The sequence below is a fragment of the Magallana gigas genome, chromosome 10, assembly GCF_963853765.1.
Source record: "Magallana gigas chromosome 10, xbMagGiga1.1, whole genome shotgun sequence".
NCBI lineage: Eukaryota > Metazoa > Mollusca > Bivalvia > Ostreida > Ostreidae > Magallana > Magallana gigas.
In genome coordinates this window covers 6,642,092-6,667,745 of record NC_088862.1, presented here as the reverse complement: position 1 = coordinate 6,667,745, position 25,654 = coordinate 6,642,092, and the positions used below count along the sequence as shown (strand labels likewise).

The following is a 25,654-nucleotide window of genomic DNA, read 5'->3' as shown; positions in this document are numbered from 1 at the left end:
TCATATTCAGCTGTATGCTATATATCATTGTTTTAGCACCCATACATGGTTTGTGGGATATATCCCATAAAGAATCTATATATATATTGCCATGACATGGTTTGTGGGTTCCTACCCACAAGTATGTTATATATATTATCTACTATATATCACTGTGGGTATGTATACCCACAATGTGGTGACCCACAACGTTATCTATAACTTTGAAACCAAATATGAGTAATCTTTATATTCATCTTATATTTGGCTTCTTCATCAAAAACTATTCCTAAAAATGCGTTTCCTTTTGTAATAAGCCTACCACAAATGCAGGGTCCCACAACCCATGTTTATGGATCATGACCCGCAAACCATGTCAAGTACCTATATATATATATATATATATATATATATATATATATATATATATATATATATATATATATATAATATATGTGTGTGTGTGGCAATGTAAACACGTAATTGTCTTGCACGTAAAAACAAATGAGTTATTGCTGATAATAAAATAGTGTAAAAATGACAAAAGCAGTTGTTGTTAATTGACATTGATTACTGGTAATCATCCACCAGTTGGTAATATATTTGGGCTGCAGGGGGTATTGGTGATATATTTCTTTGTTTCTGAGTTGTTTGTTGTTGTCTTCTCTTATAGTCCTTTTTAATTTTTTTTTTCTTTTTTCATTGATTTGAAAATTATTTTGCCCGTATTCAAAGCGTCAATCCTTCGCCATATGTATGATGAAATTCGGGTAAAAGCAAATGCAGATGCTTACATTATGATCGCTACTAAAATCAGGGTGCAAATTATAGATATCAGGGCACATTTGATGTGTATTAAAATGTGTTCTTGATATGGCATTATTCCAGACTAAATAGACAGATTGAGTCATTATCAATAATTAACTAAGTTTATAAGCATGTTTATAAATAGTTGTATTGATATCTTAAATGTTATAAATCGTGGGAGGGTAAGATATTCAACACAATAACTAAGATTAACTGTTGCATGGTTTTAAAGCAATATGACTATTTCTTTTCAGTTTGATAATGTGAAAATTGATGAAATGTTTTACATTTATTGTGACTATACTCTCATATCTATTTGTATGAAGCAAGAAACAGTATTGCTTTGTGAAATAAACAGGTGCGTGTAATGAAATGTAATCTTTATATTTGGCGTATTGCGCCTACTTTACAACAGCACGGTCTGATAACCACTCAACAAGTGACGTCCGTATACAAAACAGACTTAACCTAAAGGGTAATGCGGCATATAGCTCCTTATAAAGGCGGTGTGATTATATTACGACTTAGGCAGTTGCATAAATTAAGGTAAATTACCTTTCAAATATGTATGGAAGATCTGAGATAAACCTTTGAGGTTTTTTTCTTTCTTAAGATTATATGTTCAATGCTAATGTTTGATGTTAACTATGCCGTACTGGTACTGTACCAGTTATCGGCTAAGACCAGTTATCGGCTAAACTGAGAGTTCGGGTTTATAGCACGCGACAATCCAAGATTTTTTAATTCAGTCGTCTTTTTCGATTAAAGAAAAGTAAGTTTGCTTGAAAACTTTCTTGAATATGTTTTATACATGAGCTTAAACAATCATTGTTTACCGCTGATTTTACATCTTTGCACTTTCAGCAGTGGGGGAAGTGACGTAATAAGTTAAAAATAGAATATTACCTCCTTGTGATACGTTATTATATCCCTTCTTTGATTTGACATATAATATCAATACATTTATCATGTATAAACAAAAGGAATTCACGAATTTCCGAGAAATTCGTAGCGCAATTGAACGCCTGATTGCACAATTGTGTATTGAATAGTATACGATTTGGTGTATTACCGTATGATAATAAACGAATTATTTTATGAGTTTTGTTTATAATGTATCATGATCCCGAATACTTTAGTCTGACCTAGCAAAGGGGCATAATTCAAACTACATTTAGCAGAGTATAAAATCAACATGAACACGGATTTTTACTATGTTATTATCACGAAGCCGATAACTGGTACAGTAAAACGTAAAATCTCGGCAAATTCGGGGCGTGCTTAAAAGCACAAAACAAGATGTTTTGGGTTCTAAATAATGATATAAACTAACAGATTGATAAATAAGGAGTTCACGTTTTAAAGTATGTCAAGTTTTATCCAAAAATATCAAGAAATAAGGAATTACGAAAAGAAAACGTTAAATTTTAGCCGATAACTGGTACAGTGCCAGTAGAGTAAACCGAAGCGATCAGGGTACGAAACAAAACCACACCCTTTAGTTTCCTTTCTTTATCCTCACACTCATGACGAATGGCTTTTGCTTTTTGTGTAATTAAACCCGAGTTAATTTTTCATTTACACCGAATATTTCTATCTTTGGAAAGAGACCGATTTTGCTTGTATGAAGAAGAGAAAGTTTAAAACTGTTTTAAATGTTCGTTTGTATGGACAATTATGTGATACCTTGATAGCTGAAATGAAATAAAACCAAGCAACTTTGATCACGGAATTCTGTTTTCAAACCCTGAACATCAAAATGCCAAGGACGTCCTATCAAACGATTCTTGGTATTGCATTGTTGAATAATATCACTATTCTGAATGCTGTTTTAAATCACTGGTTTCTTTCTTAATGCCTGGTACAGGGACCTTGGGATCGTTGGTATAATAATACCCATTCTGTTGAATCCATTGTTTAATTCCATCACAAATATTGATGCATGCTTTTTTATGTAAGTACGTGTATTATTTATTGAATTGATACCTTGATATTGGTACCTAATTTAGATAGTTTTATTGTTGTAAATATTTTCAATGTAAAAAAACAGCCGATTTGTTGCTTCAGAGAAACATTCAAACAGTCAAACATTTTTAAAATGTGATTTTAATTTCAGATCGAGTGCAGTTTTAAATCATTTAAGAAGTGTCCTCATGCACACCATTAGCGGAGGCGAAATGCGTCTACCTACTATAGTGCGTCTTGTGATTTGGGGAATATTTTTGTCAATTATTTTCGTATTAAACGAATGTGTAAGTACATTACATGTATTTGCTTTTATGCATGAATAATGTTCAATGAAAACATAACACAATAACATGAAGTACCATATGACCTTTTTAAATTTTAACTAATTACCCATGGCATGATTGGATTTAGAATTGTATTCAAATTGCGCCTGAATTTATTGTCATCATTTACATATAAAGTATTTAGTAAGGAAACTGGGAATTTGTTCTTAGATACCCACGTGATAATTTATCATAGTCAGAAAATTTTACAATGTTCAGACAATCGATCTGTTTTTTTAAATTCAGTTTCAGTCTAAAGATACCAAAGTATTCTATAATTTATCATTTTTTTTATTTGTTTTTTTTTTCGGCAAAAAATGCAAGGAATATAATTTGATACTTCTATTTGCCAGTGTGCAGCTATTTTACAAAATCACGACCCGTCTACCACGGTCTGATGAACACTGGGAATATGCTGTCTGTAATTTTATATCATATTGTTAATCGTAGAGGTTGAAATGTCATACGTAATTGGCAGAGTTTTTTATGCTAAAAATTTAATACTGTGTTATCAAGGAGTTCCAATCATTAAAATCAAGATGTGATTTAGAGACGCAAGTGTTCCCGAGGGTAGCCATTTCGTCTTAGATTTGTCACTGTCTTGTATCTGTAAAACAAATCTTTTTTTCAGTCTAAGTTTCACAATTCATTAATAACAACTTTTGCATTCGGAAGCTCTATTGCAGAATTGAATTGGTAGTTTCCCTTGTACTCAGAAAAGACATGCCACAAAAATTTCCTATTAATGTATCTGCTTTTACTTCCATTTATGTAATGCTATTGCAATAGTTTTCTTTTTACCAAAGAAAGAAACACATTGCCTTTTATGAACTTATAACCTTCTCCAATACATTGGTGATCTGAACTACAGATTTGTAAATAATTTTTCTATATATATACGACTAAAATACGACCTGGAAAGAGTCCACATTTTACTTGTTACATCATTCAAAAGATAAAAAGCATCGTTTGTAAAGATGTAAATTAAGGAACGATGCCTGTTGCGTACAAAGTAAACACCTTCCCCACGTCGCTTTCCTGATGCTACGTACCATTAAGCATGTTTGATATTTAAACAATTTAAAAGATCATGATATTGCAAGATTATATGCAATTGATCTTAACTCGTATTACCATTTGTCTCAAATTGGAGATAATATTTACCTTAGTATCATTCAATGTGTCTACTAATATTACTAGGATACCCCAAATATGGGTCACTAGAAGTTTTTGCTCCTGGCCGATAACATTTGAGTAATATTGCTTTTTCTCACGAAAAGGGCTAACGCTCATACTTAGCTCATAGATTTTTTTTATAACTCCAACAAGAATAAAATCTCAGACAACAGTCTTTAAAAATAAGGAAGGTAACTTGTAAAGCTCCGGACAGAATGACAGAATACTGGATTGGACAAAAGAAGTATGCCTCCATCTTTACTTCCTGGAGAATAAGAAAAAGTCACAAAAGCACGCTTAACGCAGGGTTTAAATTTATCAGCAATTTTAACGATTATATGCAATAAAAACCTTTGGTCTTTCTCTGCAGGACTTGCCAATTTTCATTAAATATTTTCAATATTTTTTACCGCGATTCGCTTAACAAGATCGGTAACCTACTTCAAGTAACGGTAAAATGAAAATACTGGAAGTTAAGACGATTGAAAAAAAAAAATTCATTCATAGAATTTTCAGCTATATCTGTAGCTGTTACTTCAAAACATATCAAAATGAAAATGGAATGTGTCAATACGAACAGTATTCTTAATCAAATGTCCAGAGGAAAAATACAAAACAGGACCCGGGCAAACACGCCCCTTTACAAAATTAGAGGTAGGATCAGATGCCATGGAGTAAGCATCCGCTGCTGACCGGCCTGTTTACAGAAATCTGTGGATATGAAATATAATATACTTTTTGACATATTTTTTTGTTTTATTAATAAAATAAATTTTTCTTATAAATACTAGATGAATAAAAAAAATTAACTTTTCATATTTCAGAAAAAGCTTGATGGTTATAAGTTCCCAGTATACTCAACACCATTTTGTCCAAGAAATGAATCGGAGTGGAACAAGAGATCGTCAGCTCTAAACTGTAACAGGACTAATGGCTACACGTGTTTACCGAACGAAAAGCTCACGGAACTGTTAGAGTTCTGTTATATAGAACCTTGGATATGGATTGAAGAAGGTACATGGTATCATATGCAAAATATTTTTAAACCGTAGACAAGTCAGTATATTATTTATGCAAAAAAGATATTTAGATATACTAGCACATTTTCTCTATAAATTTATTAATTTTTAGGCGGTAATATACCACAAACATTATGACAACTTAATGTATTGATAAAGAGAGTCAATACATTTGGGTATACTTTGATTTTAGGTATCTGTTTATACCTGGAAAAAAAGGGTTCATACGTTGATTCATTCAATTGCCGTCACTTCATACATGGATGCCACAATACCTCTTATCAAAGCAGAAGAATATTTGAATGTAGGTGGTGGTGTAAGTCATGCATGGTACATATACATCCCTCTAAATCATCTGAAATATAAACAAAGAAGAAAAATTATATAAATGATAAAATTTATTTTAAAAAATCTATACGTGACTTGGGGTTGCATGTAGGATAAATGTATGATAAATATTTTTTTTAAACTTGATTGACTCATCATTATCAGCTTTGAGATTGTCTTTACTTCTTGCTTAATTCAAAAAAACGTATCAAGCTCAAAATATTACATTAAAAAATCATCTAATGACTGCATTAAGATTTCTTTGCTTCACATTTTGTACCAACACCATCATACATGACTAGAATCAGTATATATATATATATATATATATATATATATATATATATATATATATATATATATATATATATATATATATATATATTTATATATATATATATACAGTCATTTCATGCATATCTTTTACAAATTGATGCTATGCTATGCTATGAGATTTGTATGTTATGCTATGAGATTTGTATGATATGCTATGAGATTTGTATGCTATGATATGAGAAATTGAAATGAAGGGCTTAATGATATGGTATGCTATGCTATACTATGGTATGCTATGAGATTTGAACAAAAACGCCTCCATACACAGCAGAGTTCCACACATTTCGAAGTAAAATAAGAAGAAGCCAAAGTTTACCACAAATCTATTATGTAAACATTTATTTTTTCAAATAAAAACATTTAAAATCGAGTTAAAAGAATGTTGTATGCTATGCTATGGTATGCTATGGTATGGTATGACGAATGCGATTCTATGAGATTGTATGCTATGGTATGAGATTCCAATGCTATGCTATGAGATTTCAATGCTATGCTATGAGATTTCAATGCTATGCTATGCTATGGTGTATGTTGTAAAAGATATGCTTGAACCGACTGTATATATATATATATATATATATATATATATATATATATATATATATATATATATATATATATATATATATATATATATATATATATATATATATTCTTTTCAACATATGTAACTGCCATAACTAAACTAATAAAAGTATGAAAATTAATTTGTGTTTTACAGACCCAGCTTGCATATCTATCGGGAACGGTTGTTTCCTGGCCGAAGAATCTTGTAAAAGGTAGTGTACATTTGTTAGAGAGAGATTGATAAAGTGTAGTAATGTATGTCTCAAAGTCATAAGACTTTTAGATCACATAAGTCATTCATGTAAGCTATTGCAATCGGTCTTTGTGCGTCGTTATGAGTCGTCCGTCGTGCGTCGTCTTTTAAGATTTTACATTCTTAACCTCTTTTTCAAAACCACAAGTTCAATTGTTACAATGTTTGGTTTAAAGTGTCTAAAGAAGAAGAGAAGTTTTGACATATATGTCCATACCATCCGACATGAAAAAATATTCAATCAAAGAAAATTGCATTTCCACATCCACAGCAGGAGGAGACAAACTGAATGCATGGTTATGGTATTCATGAAGTCCTCTACCTAAATTGTGAAATTAATGATCCCCGGGTCAGGGGTTCAGTACCCTTGGGGAGGTCCAGTATGGTAATACATATATTGTGAAAGTTATTTTATTTTACAGTATTTTACCTCTGTATTTTTAGTGTTGGGAGATAAAGATATTGCATTGTTAATTTTTCTATAATGTTCTCTTTCGAAATTGTAAAATTCACTGCCTATGGGTTGGGGCTTGGGGCTTTTTATTTTGCGGTGTGTGTGTGGGGGGGGGGGGGGGGCAAATTTATAGTAAGAAGAATGTTTTTCCTAGTTAACCTTTTGTCGTTTTTCGTCCTTTACAATTTTACATGGCCATACTGAATTTAATATGTGTTCTATCTTAGAAAATTTACTTCAATTTCCTGTGCTATGTATGCTTGTACAAATATACAGTATAAATTTTGTGTGCATTATAAATGAAACTGTAAATGTAATAATAATTGACTATTAAAGGCCTGAAGGTCTCTTTTTACCATAAGTTTACAATTTGTAGCCGCCTCTGGAGCTTTAATAGACATAATCCAAAATTCCTCCGATTCTCCCCCTTTTTTTTTTTTTTTTTTTACAAATGATTTTCTTTCAAAACATCCAAAAAATTCATTTACTCTTGAAATGCTAGTTTAACATACAATATGAAACAAAATATATCTCCAGGCAATGACGGTATTCCAGTAGAATTTTATAAAATGTTTTGGAAACACTTAAAAACATATTTTTACAATGCTCTGAAACATTCTTACGAAGAATGTGAACTTTCCTCAACACAAAAATGCTCAATTTTATCACTTATATATAAAAAAGGTTCTCTAGAAAAAATAGAAAACTACAGACCGATCAGTTTAACTAATATAGATTACAAGATCATAGCTTGTGTCTTTGCTAAAAGACTACAAAAAGTAATGGATAATATAATAAATGAAAATCAAACAGGGTATATCAAAGGTAGATTTATAGGTAATAATTCAAGACTTATATTAGATATTCTAGAGTACTGTGAAAATAATAACAAAGATGGTATATTACTTTTCGCTGATTTTCAAAAAGCCTTCGATTCGGTTGAATGGAACTTCCTATTTAAAACACTACAAAAATTCAATTTCGGGCCGAACTTTATAAAATGGATACAAATACTTTATAAAAACCCATGTTTTTATGTAAAAAATAATGGCTGGCTGTCACGGAAATGTAGAATGGAACGTGGAATAAGACAGGGTTGTCCAGTATCAGCCTTATTATTTTTATTCGTAATGGAAATATTGAATCAAAAAATACAGAATTGTGGAGATATAAAAGGGTTCAAAATTAGTTCGTTAGAAAAAGAAATTAAATGTATACAACATGCTGATGATAGTACATTTACATTGGAAGATCAATTATCATTGGAAAATGCGCTAAACATTTTAAAAAAATTTGGCAAAATGTCGGGCACAAATTTAAATATGACTAAAACGGAATGCATCATTTTAGGACCTCTTAGAGAAAGATTAGATCACCAAACACACGTATATCAAGTAAAAATAAATAAAGATACTTTAAAATGCTTAGGTATATATGTTGGACTAAATAAAAATATATGTAACGAAAAAAATTGGATATGTAAATTAAAGGAATTTGAAAAGATACTGGATTCGTGGAGATGTCGAAAGCTTACTATCTTCGGTAAATGTCAAATTGTAAACTCCATTATTCTATCAAAAATCATTTTCACTGCAACGGTTTTAGAAAATCCGGGAAATGATTACTTTAAAAAATTAAATAAACTAATTTTTTCATTTTTATGGGGCAATCGTGAACGCATCAAAAGGCACACATTAATTCGCGAGATAAAAGAGGGGGGTATAGGAATAATTGACCCAGAAATCAAAATTAAAGCTACTAAAGCAGCTTGGATTTCAAAACTTACACAAAATAAGAGTAATTTAAGTAAATTTTTAAATGCATGTTTAGCAAATCATAAGATGAAAATCGAATATATTCTAGAATCAAATGTAACAAACACTTCTGATTTTAATAGTCTGAAAGGACTTCCACAATTCTACAAAGAGGTATTATCGAAAAGAAATTATCTTTGTGAATATCTAACACTAAAAAACGTTTTTCACTCTAAAATACACAATGATACAAGCAGGAGGAGATATATAAATATCAAAAATGAATTTCATTTTAAATTACAAGGAGAAAAAAAAGATATCGGTAAAACGAAATCTGGCTTCTTCTATAAAATACTACTTGATGACAAATCCAAAAAACCTATCATGGAGAGTAAATGGAAAAATGAATTTAGCGACATAAACTCATTGTGTTGGCGAAAAATATATGATGAAAAAATTGTAAAAATTAATGATAAAAGCATTGCTGAATTTGATTTTAAATTATTGCACAATTTGTTGCCAAATAATCTATACCTTAGTAAATGGAATAATTTTTTTTTTTTGCTACATAGTTACCGATCCAGGGGGCCCCTGACACCCCAGGTAAGGTATACAAAGAGGGCCTCTGCGGAGGTATTACCTCAAGCAATTTGTATGTAATTTCAAATAAAATCATTATTAAAAAAAAAAAACCAAAAAAAAAAAAAAAAAAAAAAATGCTATATAATATAAAAAAAATCATATCTTAACTACTTAAGTTATTTTTACCAAAATCTCTACAAGAGGTATACCCCATTTTTCATTGCACATCTGCATTAATTTTCCGTTTTTAAAAAAAGTTAATTTTTGATATATTTTTCCAGCATTTATGCATATTTTTAAATCAAGAATTGCGCGGAAAAACACATTATCAGGCTTATTTTTCATTGGTAAACGGACATAACGATATTTTGAGTTGAAAGAATATCAAAAAAGAAAATAAAAAATCAAATTTATCATAAAATTTGAAATATCTCATAACAGTTTTGTTATTATATGGTTAACTGGCTTATTATTTTCTTTAGAATTTAAAAGTTTTGTCTGTTGCACTAGGAAAGCAAAATAAAATAAACAACTTAATCAAATACAGGGGTCAACACTTTTTTTTCCACTTTTAGATCTTGTGTACCCCGATTCGCTAAATGAACTTTGGGAAAATGTCATTAACTAATTTTTCTTCCAATATGAACTAAGTTAATTAGTTCATATATTTTTAAAAATAGTTGATGTTTTTTTCCAGGGTAAAATGTGATAAGATATTAATTTTTTTTTCGGGGGGTGGGTGAAAATGCAGTAATGCATGCACATAAACAATAATTTGAAGCGTTAGGTAGATAAAGATAAAAAACCTACTAAACATGAAGAAAATTATGCTTAGATCTGCTACTAATGAAATATTTTTAAGCACAGGTCTACACAATAGTTCTGTGCTTATCAGCAATGATAACTACATATTTTACGATAAAGTGTATACAAACTATCACTTCTTTGTCAATCTAAAGGCTACGGTACTCAAGTAACCGTCAAGACCTGTAGACCCCCCCCCCCCCCTCCTTTTTTTTTAAAAATGCTAGATCAGTTTTGAAGGGAAGAAGAGAGAGAGTAAATCTGAAAAAATTCAAATATTTGAACTACTTCAACATTATTATTATTATTATTATAAATGAAAATTGACATAAAATCATCTATCTATTGTTAATTTAATTTTAAAAAAAATGATAGTAATACTTATCTGTAATGATTTTAAATATTTACAGCTCTCCAAACACTACTCACCGTCCTAAAACAACAGAAAATAACAAGGATGACTGGCTCTTGGTCGTGATTGTAATAGGAATCGTGGTTATTGTGTGTATTTCACTCTGCATGCTGTACTTCTACCGTAATAAAAGAAGTGAGTCTTATTTTTAAATGTATAGAGAATAATACATATTGGCCTTTTCGATATTACATATAGCTATTATGAGTCCGAGACACCAATATTAGCCAAAGGGCCAAACAAAATAGAAATGAAAGTATATCGCACTTCAATTTTTTGGTTATTTAACCTGTGATATTGCAGAATCGATTTTACTATAGGTATTGTTTTAGCATCGAATTTAAACACAGGTGCAATATGTCATTTAAGGTAGTCCATCCATAACTATCATACAGGTAACTCTCAATGGCTCGAACTTTTTCTCGAAGTTCTTGATCGCTCGAAGTGAGTCTAGGGTCCCGATTTTTTCCCAATATAACTAAGCAAATTCAATCTTGATTTCTCGAACTCTTGATCTCTTGAAACCCTTGATCACTCGAAGTCAAAATTCAGTCCCGTTGTTCATAATCTTTAGTTTCTTAAACTCGATACTTCAAAGTCGCTGTGTATCTCCAAGCGCTATACCTAATTAACACCTACTTGGTCATTTAAATGGCTCCAGGCGTTCGATGCGGGACCCGTGTCACGGGTTGTTTATTCAGGCGACACCTGTCCTGCAAAGTTATAATTGTTTGATGATTGCCCATACCGATACCTAATCTATAATCAACACCAACCATTGGTGTGTTCTCCGAACGCCTAATCCTCAATTAAAAATAATAATTGGTCAAGGCAATTATGCGGCTCTCTAAGGAGACACAGTTAGATTTACCGGGAAACAGATAGACTTTACCAGTATATACTTTGGGTCACAGGTAGACGACATTGTCTTATTTTTTAATTTAAAAATAAAAAGATGCAATAAATAGTGTTAATGGCTGCATGTACCTGACATTATATTAAAAATACCATATTTTTTGGATAACCTAAATGTTTCAGTGAAATAAAATAATCATTAAATATTATTTAAAAAAAAAAATTAAATATTTTTTTTTCATTTTTAAATTTACAACTTAACAAAATAAAAATAAAACATTATATCTTAAGGTTTATATTAAAATCAGAGTTTTAAATTATATGTAGTGCTAACAAATTAAAAAAATATATTAAAATTGATTCTATGCTTTCTTTTTATTTATGCAACAATTCTAATTATAAAGACATTCAAAATTTAACAAAATGACAAACTGTTAGTTTTTTTTCATTCAAGGTAACACAGGTAAAGTCTAACTGTGTTCCTTTAGAAGGCCCCATAACTGCCCAGTATAATTGAATGATGATAATTGGGCAGAATACGTTCAGAGAATCAGCCCAACCATTTTACGATAGTTTGGAGAGGCAGTGAAAATAAGAAATTAATTGAGACAAAACGAAAATATTGGGCCATGGTCAAATTTCAGAATTATAAAACTGAAAAATTATGCCTATGAGCATTATTGTCATTATATAACGACTATTGCTGAAGAAGTTCTTAAGGTAGTCCATCCATAACTATCATACAGTGTATTTCATATCTAATTGATTGAAAGTTTGATCACGACAATCCTAATGCGATTAGGTTTATCAAATAATTAAGATTTACCTTTGAAATTCAAAAAAAATAAATTTTAACATTCATCATATGATGAAGTCACATGTAACATTGAAGTCAATAGGAATATGCATTTTTAAATATATTCCTCTAGTACAAGTAATTATCTCCTATTTCTCATGGTAAAAAGTTGCAAAAGCTTTCATTTTATTTGAACATGCTTGAATAATTCATTGTTTACATTACATATTTTCTGAAAAAGATTTTAATAACATTTTTCCAATTGGCGGACAACTCTTTAAAAAAGTTTTAGTGCAAAAAGTTCATTTATTTAACTACATACATACCCCCGAGTTTGGATTATGTCAGTCTCAGGATAGCTTTAAAATACATATTTGATGTTGTATAGATCAATCAAAATTGTTTAAGTCGCTTTTGTTTTGGATGATTTACCTTAATGACATATACAGTATAAGTATCTAGGCCATAAAAATCGTTTGTTAAAGTATGCATTTAAATATTCTTAAGCGGAAAAAACTGAAGAATTCCACAAGGGGTGTGATATTGATAGGTATTAGCACTGGAGACTGATAATCTATACTACTATATTAAAATAATAGACTCGAATTTTTGAGCTTTAATACCGATATTCTCAACATCATTGATACTTGAAGATTACCAATTTGTTTTTATTTTTTTTCTCAATCAAGCATTGCGAATTAATAATCAACAAAAATTCCTAAAAAAAATCCGGAAATCATCTTAAAAATTTGGATTTTACAATATTGCGCATGCGCATTACATTCACGCTAAATCAAGGGAGGCTCTTTATTTTATGTTTCAACAATATCACATTTGCATGGATAAACTCAGAGACGATAAAACAAATGCGTGGAATTTTGTTTCTGTTCATCGAAGAAAATACGGGAGATAACTCTAACACATTGCACTTATTAAAAAAAATCCCGAGAGTTTCGAATGTCAACATGTGTCAATGTGTGTAAAAACGTTGTTGAAGAAATATTTAATTCGCAATTATAGAATTAAACTTTTCGAAAAAAGGTATTTACAGCTTCAAAATTATTTGTTACGAACAATTTTACTTAATTCCAATGCAACTTTATTATTTTTCTCCAAAATCGTTTTGGGGCGATTCTGCTATTTTCTGCTACATTACGAGTATATGGGAGGCATTTTAACTGGGATGAAGGCCTTTCCCATGACACAGTTACATCATCAAAACTCAGCAGAGTGTAGTGAAATTAAAAGCATTATTGTAGGCTTAAAGCTTGGTTATGCATTATGTCAACAATATACGGTGTGTCGATGTATCTATTTGGTAAATGTCCAATATCATAGTCTATGTCAATCCGTGCACGCACGGGTCAAAATCTAGTGGTATTAATAAAAAAGCTGTATGACATATGCAAACACCTTGTATTTAACACTAATTATAATGATATGATATAATAAATTTTAATATCGATCAAGACTTATTAACATTTCTGGAATTCTAGAACTTCACAGAAGAAAAAGAGGTACTGATATAGAAAAAAATAATGAATCAGAAGAAGGAAAACTACTTATCACTAACACTGAAAATGAGAATATAGATTATCCTTTTCAAGGTAAGAATGCAGTTCCATCATTACCACCCTAAAACAGTAGGAGGTTTCATTTTTATGAAATATAATAATATGGGTTAAAATATCGATTATATCTTCGAAATCGGTATACTTATACAAGTAAAATTCATAGTGTATAAACCATAAATGTCACAAATTATAAATGATATACAATATTTTAGTTAACAGTTCAAGGAATATCCTATCAACCATATAATTAAATCTAAGTGATACATGTAATATCTCACAGTCGAAAAATATGTAACTCTAGAATTTCCAGTTGGCAATATGCATCTTGTTGTAAAATAACGTTTTTAGATCAATTGTGAAAAGAAATGACTTATTTCAGACACTGAAAATAAGAAGAAGGATTGCGCATACGAAGGTAAGGATATAATTGCAAATAATGTATTGCACTATTAGGACTTGAATCTTACGGGTTTTTGAAAAACTCTCTTTAAGTTTTCGAGCAAGTGATAGGCTGCATATTATGTGTGTGTATAGGGTGGGTTTTGGTGGTGACAGTTAATGGTGGAGGGAGGTGTTCCTTTTGATGAATATTCATGTAGACTTAATTAATATGGTCCTTTGTTTTCCAACAAACGACCCATATCTATCCCTCTGTTTCTTTTTTCACATTCTTATTTTTCCTTACCGATTTTGTGCATGCAGGTTCTCAGAAAAGAATTGGTTGATTTCAAAGAAATTATTTGACTGACAATGATATGAACCTTTTTGGGTATTTTTTGTTGATGGTGTCATTTTAAAATTTTAGAAGTATTTCGTCCAGCGATCATCTTCTAAAAGTTTAAAACCAAAAAGTTAATATTTGCAGAATATGTTCTAAAATATTCTAGATGAAAAGTGTAAAAGCTTGGTAGGACTCGTAATCAAAATGGAAACCGTAATCGAGATCAATTCGGAGTCTCAATTTTTTTGTAATATTTAACAAATATTCATAATGCTACCTTAGTCGTATGTTATGTTAAAACAGGCTTTAAGGGGCCAAATACAATTGCTTAATCTTTAATACATTTTTTATATCGATAACGTTGAAAACTTGAATAATCTTTATTGAAAAGAAGATGCTCAAAAGATGTGCTAAAGAATATACAACTATTATATTAAATTTTTTTTCCAGATATAACAAGAATGGTAAACAATTTATCACGAATCGTTGAACAAAATGTGTTTAAAACCACAATATCTTTTGTTTGATAGCACAAAAAGGGGTTGACCCTTCATATAAGTTACCGAAAAGGGCGTTAAGTCTTCAATTTATAGCTTTTAATCAATTAATATTACTTAATATATTACATTATAGGCTAAGACAATTATTTTAATCAGTTTTCTGTGATATGACATTAATTGACCATTGACAAATAATATTCCTGCAGTGTAACTTCACACCCTTTATTAAGAGGTATATGATAAAGTTTGAATATAATAGTAGCAATGGCCAAAACACAGATTTAAACAAGATATCTGTGAGCCAATGCTCACTAGTGATACCCCCGCTCTGATGTGAATATGCAAAATAAGCAGTCGACATTTAACAGAAAGCTGGCATCCGATTGGTACAGAAATATATCCAACAATATGGCATGCCTAAACAAATAGTGTGTTAAAATGTCAAGCATCTGCGATAAACAGCTGCCGAGAAATCTTTGAGGAAAATTTGTTTGAAAATTTTGGCTAAAATAAACAAAGTACTCATTTAACAGGAAGTTGACGTCCGATTGGTACAAAAATATATCCCACAATATGGCATGCCTTAGCAAACACTGTGTAAAAAATTCAAGCATCTCCGATAAATAGCTGCTGAGAAATCTTTGACGAAAATTTGTTTGAAAATGTTGGCAAAAAATAAACAAAGTCATTATTTAACAGGATGTTGACGTCCGATAGATACAAAAATATATCCCACGATATGGCATGCCAAAACAAATAGTGTGTTAAAATTTCAAGCATCTGCGAAAAATAGCTGCTGAGAAATCTTTGACGAAAATTTGGTTGAAAATTTTGGCTAAAATAAACAAAGTACTCATTTAACAGGAAGTTGACGTCCGATTGGTACAAAAATATATCCCACAATATGGCATGCCTTAACAAACACTGTGTAAAAATTTCAAGCATCTCCGATAAATAGCTGCTGAGAAATCTTTGACGAAAATTTGTTTGAAAATGTTGGCAAAAAATAAACAAAGTCATTATTTAACAGGAAGTTGACGTCCGATAGATACAAAAATATATCCCACGATATGGCATGCCAAAACAAATAGTGTGTTAAAATTTCAAGCATCTGCGAAAAATAGCTGCTGAGAAATCTTTGACGAAAATTTGGTTGAAAATTTTGGCTAAAAATAAACAAAGTCGTCATTTAACAGGAAGTTGACACCCGATTGGTACAGAAATATATCCCACGATATGGCATGCCTATACAAATATTGTGTAAAAATTTCAAGCATCTGCGATAAATAGTTAATGAGAAATCTTTGACGAAAATTTGTTTGAAAATTTTGGTTAAAAAATAAACGAAGTCGTCATTTAACAGGAAGTTGACGTTTGATTGGTACAAAAATACATCCCACGATATAGCATGCCTATACAAATACTGTGTACAAATTTCAAGCATCTGCGATAAACAGTTGCTGAGAAATCTTTGACGACAATTTGTTTGAAAATTTTGGTTAAAAAATAAGCAAAGTCGTCATTTAACAGGAAGTTGACGTTCGATTGGTACAAAAATATATCCCACGATATGGCATGCCTTAACAAACACTGTGTAAAAATTTCAAGCATCTCCGATAAATAGCTGCTGAGAAATCTTTGACGAAAATTTGTTTGAAAATGTTGGCAAAAAATAAACAAAGTCATTATTTAACAGGATGTTGACGTCCGATAGATACAAAAATATATCCCACGATATGGCATGCCAAAACAAATAGTGTGTTAAAATTTCAAGCATCTGCGAAAAATAGCTGCTGAGAAATCTTTGACGATATTTGGTTGAAAATTTTGGCTAAAATAAACAAAGTACTCATTTAACAGGAAGTTGACGTCCGATTGGTACAAAAATATATCCCACAATATGGCATGCCTTAACAAACACTGTGTAAAAATTTCAAGCATCTCCGATAAATAGCTGCTGAGAAATCTTTGACGAAAATTTGTTTGAAAATGTTGGCAAAAAATAAACAAAGTCATTATTTAACAGGATGTTGACGTCCGATAGATACAAAAATATATCCCACGATATGGCATGCCAAAACAAATAGTGTGTTAAAATTTCAAGCATCTGCGAAAAATAGCTGCTGAGAAATCTTTGACGAAAATTTGGTTGAAAATTTTGGCTAAAAATAAACAAGGTCGTCATTTAACAGGAAGTTGACACCCGATTGGTACAGAATATATCCCACGATATGGCATGCCTATACAAATATTGTGTAAAAATTTCAAGCATCTGCGATAAATAGTTAATGAGAAATCTTTGACGAAAATTTGTTTGAAAATTTTGGTTAAAAAATAAACGAAGTCGTCATTTAACAGGAAGTTGACGTTTGATTGGTACAAAAATACATCCCACGATATAGCATGCCTATACAAATACTGTGTAAAAATTTCAAGCATCTGCGATAAACAGTTGCTAAGAAATCTTTGACGACAATTTGTTTGAAAATTTTGGTTAAAAAATAAGCAAAGTCGTCATTTAACAGGAAGTTGACGTTCGATTGGTACAAAAATATATCCCACGATATGGCATGCCTTAACAAACACTGTGTTAAAATTTCAAGCATCTGCAATAAATAGTTGCTGAGATAAATGCGACAGAAATTTTTGTTACGGACGGACAGACAGACGGACAGACAGACGGACAGACAGACGGACGGACAGACAGACAGACAGACACACAAGGGTAAAACAGTATACCCCCTCTCCTTCGGAGCGGGGGTATAAAAATATATGCTATGACCTTAATCTATAACCGAAAAATTTCTTTAAGATATGACCATTTGCTTACAATCACTTTAAATGTTAAGTATGAGTCAACACGATACAAGGGGAAACTAATTGGATACACAAGAATGAATTTCAACAAGATTTGATATAAACCTAGCCGTTTTTCCAATGTTATTGTACTCCCATTAGGTGATAAAATTATACGGGTAAAGTATGAGCCAGACAATGTCAACGAGGAAGACTGTATGGCCGAACATAGATTTTACACACAGATCTACTAGGAACTTAGCCCATTTATTTAGAAATTTGGCTTGAAGTCACAGAACATCCTTTAACTAGGGCGTCCGCAGAGTGAGACTCTAATTTTTCTTAAGTTTTATTTGTTTCAAATTAGTTAATTTTCTGTCGTTGTGAATATAGTCTATAGTCTTTTTTTTTTTAGAAAATTAGTTATATTAGATTAATTTATATCCAAAATGTAGAACATAATATGCGATTGAAATATCATGTACAAAATTATTGCTAACACATGTACCAAATTAAATATACTGTGTGCAAGGAAGGGGGGGGGGCTGAAAAGGGTTTTATGTCCCAAGCATCCCTGTCTCAAACAACTCGATGAAATGCATATTAAACTATAAATAAAAACAATGCTTCATGTATTTTAAAATTTTTGAACATTTACTGTATAAACTTTGAAAGAACGAATACTTAATCAAACTTTGTAACCCTAAAGTAGTCCAGATTAACACGGCTTTCATTTAATTTTTAAGAAAAGAGCTTGGCCTTCAAATTAGGTACCAGAGGGATCTACAGTCTTTAAATCATAAATCTTTACTGGGCAAATAACTTGTTTTTGAATTTACAAGCTTTAAGGTCGTATGGGACATCTGTCGATAATAATGTGGATTAAAGTACATTATAATTGAAATACTTTTACCTGTTTAGAATTTTCAAATGTTCCGTTATCTAACCAAAAAAACCTTTTAAAAATCCTTGGGGAAAAACATTGTAAAACCTAAAGCGGGATTCGAACTAATGACTTACAGATTTGTATTAAACCATCTAAAACCACTATTCTATACTGATAAATGACAAAATTGGGAAAGGAACTAGTTATATTATTACACTCGATTTTATTGTTTATTTCTATGAGCAATACGTCACAATATGGAAGTGTCCCATACCACCTTAACGAGACCGGGTCTAATTTGTTCTGCCCTAGATTTTTGAATGACATTTTTTACATGAATTTCTACTGATATAATTATTATTTTAAGATATAAAAAAAATAAGACATTTACCACACCGTTTGTTTAAGGGGTCATCTCAAAGTTTGTTAATTTTTAACATAGGACCCTATGGGATTCTGCTTGAAATGTATCAATTTTGCACATTTTTTACATTTATTTTAAACTTCTGCCCTACTGGTACTGTACCAGTTATCGGCTAAGACCAGTTATCGGCTAAACTCAGAGTTCGGGTTTATAGCACGGGACAATCCAAGATTTTTTAATTCAGTCGTCTTTTATCGAATAAAGGAAAGTAGGTTTGCTTGAAAACTTTCTTGAATATGTTTTTACATGAGCTTAAACGATCATTGTTTACCGCTGATTTTACATCTTTGCACTTTCAGCAGTGTGGAAAATGACGTAATAAGTTAAATATATAATATTACCTCTTTGTGATAGGTTATTATATCCCTTCTTTGATTTGACATATAATATCAATACATATAACATGTATAAACAAAAGGAATTCATTAATTTCCGAGAGATTCGTAGCGCAGTTGAATGCCTGATTGCACAATTATGTATTGAATACGTGTACGATTTGGTGAAGTACCGTATGATAATAAACGAATAATTTTATGAGTTTTGTTTATAATGTATCACAACCCCGACACTTTAGTCTGACCCCACAAGGGGCATAATTCAAATTTAATTTAGCAGAGTATAAAATCAACATGTACAGAGATTTTACTATGTTATTATCACGAAGCCGATAACTGGTACAGTAGGTCGTAAAAACTCGGCAAATTCGGGGCCTGATAAAAATCATAAAACAAGATGTTTGCGGTTCTAAAAAATGATATAAACTAACAGATTGATAAATAAGGAGTTCATTATTTAAAGTATGGCAAGTTTTATCCAAAAATATCAAGAAATAAGAAAATATGAAAGGAAAACATTAAATTTTAGCCGATAACTGGTACAGTGCAAGTAGGGATTTCTTTTTCTGTTCTACATTTTAAAGTTTCTGCTAAAAGGCATCAAATGGTCAAATAAAAAAAAACGTTTACCTTCTGGTTATTTCCAGGGGTCTCCTCAAAGGTGTTTTTGTATGCCCAGTTTCCCAGTTTGTCTGATAATGGCTATTTTTTAGTGGACAAAGACGGAAATGGTTAACTTTATAGTATTATTAAAACATTCAGACATATGTAAGTAATAAATAAATATATAACATCACATATTAACGGTTATTTAAATAAAATACATGGTTACTGTCTTGAAATATATGAATTAAGCTATATTGTAGCGGGTTAAGAAAACGTGACAGAGGGCTAGGCTTGCTGAACCCTCTTCACGTTTTCGACCTGAGCCCAAATATAGCTTATACCTCGGTACATTTATGTTTATTCTCCAATATAATATCAATTTTACGCATCGAACGAGCTATTTCCAACACATTTCGCTGAATATCTGCAGTTGAAACTATCACGCCATGGCGTCAACAAAGCAAAAAGATGACGTCACAATACAAATGAAACGCTGCGCAAAAGCGTGCGTACTCGTTCTGTACTCGGCCTCGTTAAGCAAAAGCAATAGAAAAAACACCTCAGATTACTGTTCAGAACAAATAACCGCATTAAATATTTGGTTTATGGCTATGGTAGGGAGTAAAAGGGTCTCTAAAAAACTATTGTTCAGATACCTTTTAATTCTATATCTATGTTTTCAAGAACTTTCATTAAGTATCAGGGACTGGCTCTTAAAATTTGAAACTAAGAGGACTCAAACGTATTTTTTGGTCACATGAGTAAACTCAGGTGACCTATTGCTATCCATTTTTGTCCGTCGTCGTGCGTCGTGCGTTAACAATTTACATTTTTAACTTCTTCTTAAAAACTACAAGGCTGATTGTTACCATTTTTGGTATAAGGCATCTCAACGGTAAGAGGAATATAGATTGTGAAATTCATGGCTCTATCACCCCCGGGGCACCACATTTTGGGCCAAATATTCCAAAAAAGCCAAATTTTCAAAAATCTTCTTCTCTAATCACACATATGAGGAAAAATCTGGTTGCATAGTTATGATGTCAATAAAGCCTTCTACCAAAATTGTGAAATTCATGGCCCCTGGGTCAGAGGTTCAGGCTCTAAGTTGGAGTCAATATGGCCATATAGTAAAAATGTATTACATCTTAAAAAATCGTATTCTCTACTCCCATATATATTTGTTAAAAACTAAATGCATGATTATGATGTCCATGAGGTCCTCTACTAGAATTGTGAAATTCATGACCCGTGGGTCAGTAGTTCAGGATCTAGGGTGGGGCCAATATGGCCATATAGATAAATTGTATTAAATCTTAGAAAATCTTCTCTTCTACTCCCATATATATTTGTTAAAAACTAAATGCATTATTATGATGTCCATGAGACCCTCTACCAAAATTGTGAAATTCATGACCCGTGGGTCAGGGGTTCAGGCTCTAGGGTGGGGCCAATATGGCCATATAGTAAAAATGTATTAAATCTTAGAAACTCTATTTCTTTACTCCCATATATATTTGTTAAAAACTAAATGCATGATTATAATGTCCATGAGACCCTCTACCAAAATTGTGAAATTCATGACCCGTTGATCAGGGATTTAGGCTCTAGGGTGGGGCCAATATGGCCATATGGTTAAAATGTATTAAATCTTAGAAAATCTTCTTCTCTACTCCCACATATGTGGGCAAAAAACTGATTAAATGGTTATGATGTCCACTGACTTCTCTACCTAAATTGTGAAATTCTTGTCCCCTGTGTCAGGGGTTCAGGACATGAGGTGGGGGGGGGGCAATATGGCAATATAGTGTTAATGCATATAATGTTTAGAAATGTTCTTCTCTATTCTTTCACACTGTATTAAAAACTGACTTATAATTATGTTTACCAGGAAGTCCTCTACTGCTGAAATTTTAATTTTCATGTCCCCTGAAGTATAGGTTTTGACTCTTGGGCAGGGTCATGTATAGGTGTTAATGCATATAATGTTAAAAAGTTATCCTCGTTGCTCCCACACACCTCAAATGAAAACTAAATTCATGATTTTGTAGACCAGATCTTTAAGTTTTTCGCCAAGATTGTAGGTTTCATAGTTCTTTTTGAAACATTTCAGGCAGGGAGGTAATCGTCATTACAAATTTATAACTGTTCTACTCCAGAATGAAACCTAATTATTTAAATGCATATATGAGACTCCTCGACAAGTTTGTGTATGGGTTATATGCTACTCAGGTGACCGTTAAGACCTCTTGTTATGGTTATTGTTTACTGATCAAAATTAATAATTATTTAAAAAGCACCATTGTTCACCTCGAAGTTATTAAATATACAGTACCATGATTTACTCATATTACGTAATTAAGTGTTTCAGAGACCAGAACAATTGATCTTTCAACTTCATAACTTTATTAATTTAGACAACTTTTAAGGACTATTGAACAAAACGATATTCCGAATCATACTGTTAGCAATATGCAATCCAAAGAAAGATACCTTTAGTGACTGTTGGGGCTAGTTTAAGCCAATGTACCGTTTTGTTGAACCTTTGTATTTTTTATAACATATAAAACAAAAGTTTTTGTTTTACATGACTTTTCATTTGAGATCAAGAAAAAGAACTGACTCTTCAAATAAAAGACCAGACGGGGCTTTTAGATTCCTCATATAACTTTCAAATTAGAAACTTTGACGTTTATGATATTTTACATATTAAATAAATGTTGCATTTCAATTGTTGGTGTTACATGTATTTTTAAAAATCGACTTTAAAACGAGGCAGAATTTGACTGAATCTGTACCTAAGTCAATATGTCATCAGTAGAAAACTCTTACTTCCAACCCCATCGTGGACCCACCTTACTACCAGGGATCATAGTTTGAACAAACTGTAATCTCGTTTTACATGTACCTAAAGATGATTTTTTTTTATACAAGTGACAGCTTATCTGGTCAACTGGTTTTTGAAAAAAAAAGATTTTTAAAAGAATTCCCTATGTATTTCTAAGTAAAAGTTTTTTCTTTTCAGAAATATATTTTCTTTTGTTGTTTTAGATTTTTAAAGGCTAAACATTTTTTTGAGTTATTCAACTTTATTAAGTTTTATCCTTTAGCATAGTGATAAGCGTAACAATGAAAATCGGGCACTACTATTACGGTAATAGGAGATGAAAGTGATATAATGCATAATTATGAATTCATGTCAGCCTCAAACTCAATATGGTTATTTTTAGAGTTCACAGTAATACAATTTATGAAATATGTTTAGCCTATTTACAATATTGAGTCTTCATATTAAATATATGAACTTCAAATACATCGATTTCTTTATTCTTGTATTAGAATCACATTTTGACGGAGCTATATTTGAACAATGGGATCAAGAAAACAAACTGTTTATTTCGTCAAACGCTTGCACGGCGGTTGAAAGTAAAACAGCAAGCCAGAATTTGGTGATTGTTACAGGACATTCTGGTTCTGGGAAATCAGCCATCATTCAACATGTTGCACTTAAACATAGGGAAAAGGGCTGGATGGTGAAACCGGTAAAAGATATCGAGGATATAGCAAATTCCCCTTTCGTACGAGACAATTTAACAAATATTATGTTTGTTTTTAACGACCCACTTGGCAAAGAATCGTTGGATGAATTATTGTATAATAAGTGGCAAAGATATGAAGAAGCATTGCCATCTTATCTGAAACGAGCTAAACTTTTGATGTCGTGTAGGAAAATCATTCTTTCTGATAAAAAGGTAAAAGGACTTTTTCGTGATGTGTCAAACGTTGTAGACATCAATAGTGACCAATATAAACTAAACGAGGATGAAAAAAGAAGCATTTTAAAAAGTTACAAAATTGATGAAAAACTATCTGAAGATGAGTGTGCCGAAATTGTCAAAATTGAAGAGTATTTTCCGTTATTATGTAAATTATATTCTAGAAACAATGAAAGCAATTTGATGGAAGGATTAATTTTTTTTAAAGAACCTGATGTAGTTTTAGCAGGAGAAATAAGAGGGCTCAGAAATACAATGAACGAAAAATATTGTGCTTTGATTCTACTTATTCTTTTTAACAATGATCTCTGCATTGATGATATACCAGGAAACAAGGCGGTACAAGAAAAATATGAATATGCGTTGAACCTTTGTGGAATGGATACGAAGACGGCAGCTTATTTGATTGGGGACGAACTTGAATCACTCAAAGGGTTTTTGGTAAAAAAAATTAAAGACACCTATCAGTTTTATCACGACTTTGTGATGGAAGTTACTACTTTAATAGTTGGAACAGATTATCCCGAAACTGTCATTAAATACGCCGATATTGGTTTTCTCCGGACACGAGTAAGATACGATACAGGTAACGAGACTCCTGATAAGTTTACTATATATCTTAGTGACCGGCATATCGATGCGCTTGGGGATAGACTTTTTTCTGACATTTTCGGAGAGCGACTTTTAGATGTAGTCCTCAATCCATGTTTACAATATGAGAGTGTGAAAATGGTGTTTGAAAAAAAACTTAAAAATAATTCCGAAAAGCTACAAATGTTACTCAAGAAAATAGAACTTCAAAGCGATAAACAAAAACTTCATCAGACAACAACAAATTTGCATTTGTCTAAACTTACATTCGTGCATCTGGAAAATGAAGTTTCATGTCTCTTTGTTTTGATTGTATTTGGTCATACAGATCTATCGCTTCATTGTCTTAAAGCTTTAAAAGAAACACAAGTAAATTTAACTGGCATTTCTTTATTTCCGGCGGTGTGCTGCAATGGTTCGGTAGAATTGTTTAATTGGTTTTTCAAAAACAATAATGAATGTTTGACGGAGAAATGGGAAGGTCTTTCTCCTATTCACGTTGTAACCGTGTTCCATAATTCTGAAATCCTCAAACAATTGATTGAAAAGACCACTATTAATGTTAATTCAATGATTGACAAAACCAATGAATCGAATCCTTCTTTAATTTCAACTGAAAAGGATAAAGAAATAAACACAGATCACACAAAAGGAAATTCAAGTAAGACACAGAACAACAAAAGAAAATTCTTAAAAAGTACTAAAGAAGACATAAGTCTATGTTTGAAAGATCAAACAAGTTCTATCCATATTGCTTGTTTTGATGGATGTAATAGCATTGTACAAATTTTACTGAGTAATGGAGCAAACGTAAACTTGTGTGATGAAAAAGGAAGAAGTCCTCTCTATAGAGCTTGTCAAAACGGACATGATAGCATAGTACAACTGTTACTGAGTAATGGAGCAGACATTAATTTATTTGAAGGGGAAGGAGCAAGTCCTCTCTATATAGCTTGTCAAAACGGACATGATAGCACAGTACAACTGTTACTGCGTAATGGAGCAGACATTAATTTATGCCCGGAGGACGGTG

The 25,654-nt window shown here is 31.5% G+C and overlaps 2 long non-coding RNA genes and 1 pseudogene across 2 annotated transcripts in view; 2 read left to right on the top strand and 1 right to left on the bottom strand.

The window, feature by feature from the left end:
• LOC136272047 (uncharacterized) overlaps positions 1-10,890 on the top strand; it is a 35,788-nt gene extending 24,898 nt beyond the window's left edge. Inside the window, exons 2-6 of the long non-coding RNA XR_010709927.1 lie at positions 2,903-3,038; positions 5,078-5,267; positions 5,466-5,576; positions 6,657-6,714; positions 10,760-10,890. This is a non-coding gene — a long non-coding RNA (uncharacterized lncRNA). The remainder of the gene's footprint in view (positions 1-2,902; positions 3,039-5,077; positions 5,268-5,465; positions 5,577-6,656; positions 6,715-10,759) is intronic.
• Positions 1-25,654, bottom strand: part of LOC136272253 (autophagy-related protein 9A-like) — a 161,812-nt pseudogene that overhangs the window by 104,144 nt on the left and 32,014 nt on the right.
• LOC136272048 (uncharacterized) lies at positions 13,909-25,335 on the top strand. Its single transcript, XR_010709929.1, has 3 exons — positions 13,909-14,019; positions 14,366-14,401; positions 23,594-25,335. It is a non-coding gene; the product is annotated as an uncharacterized lncRNA (long non-coding RNA).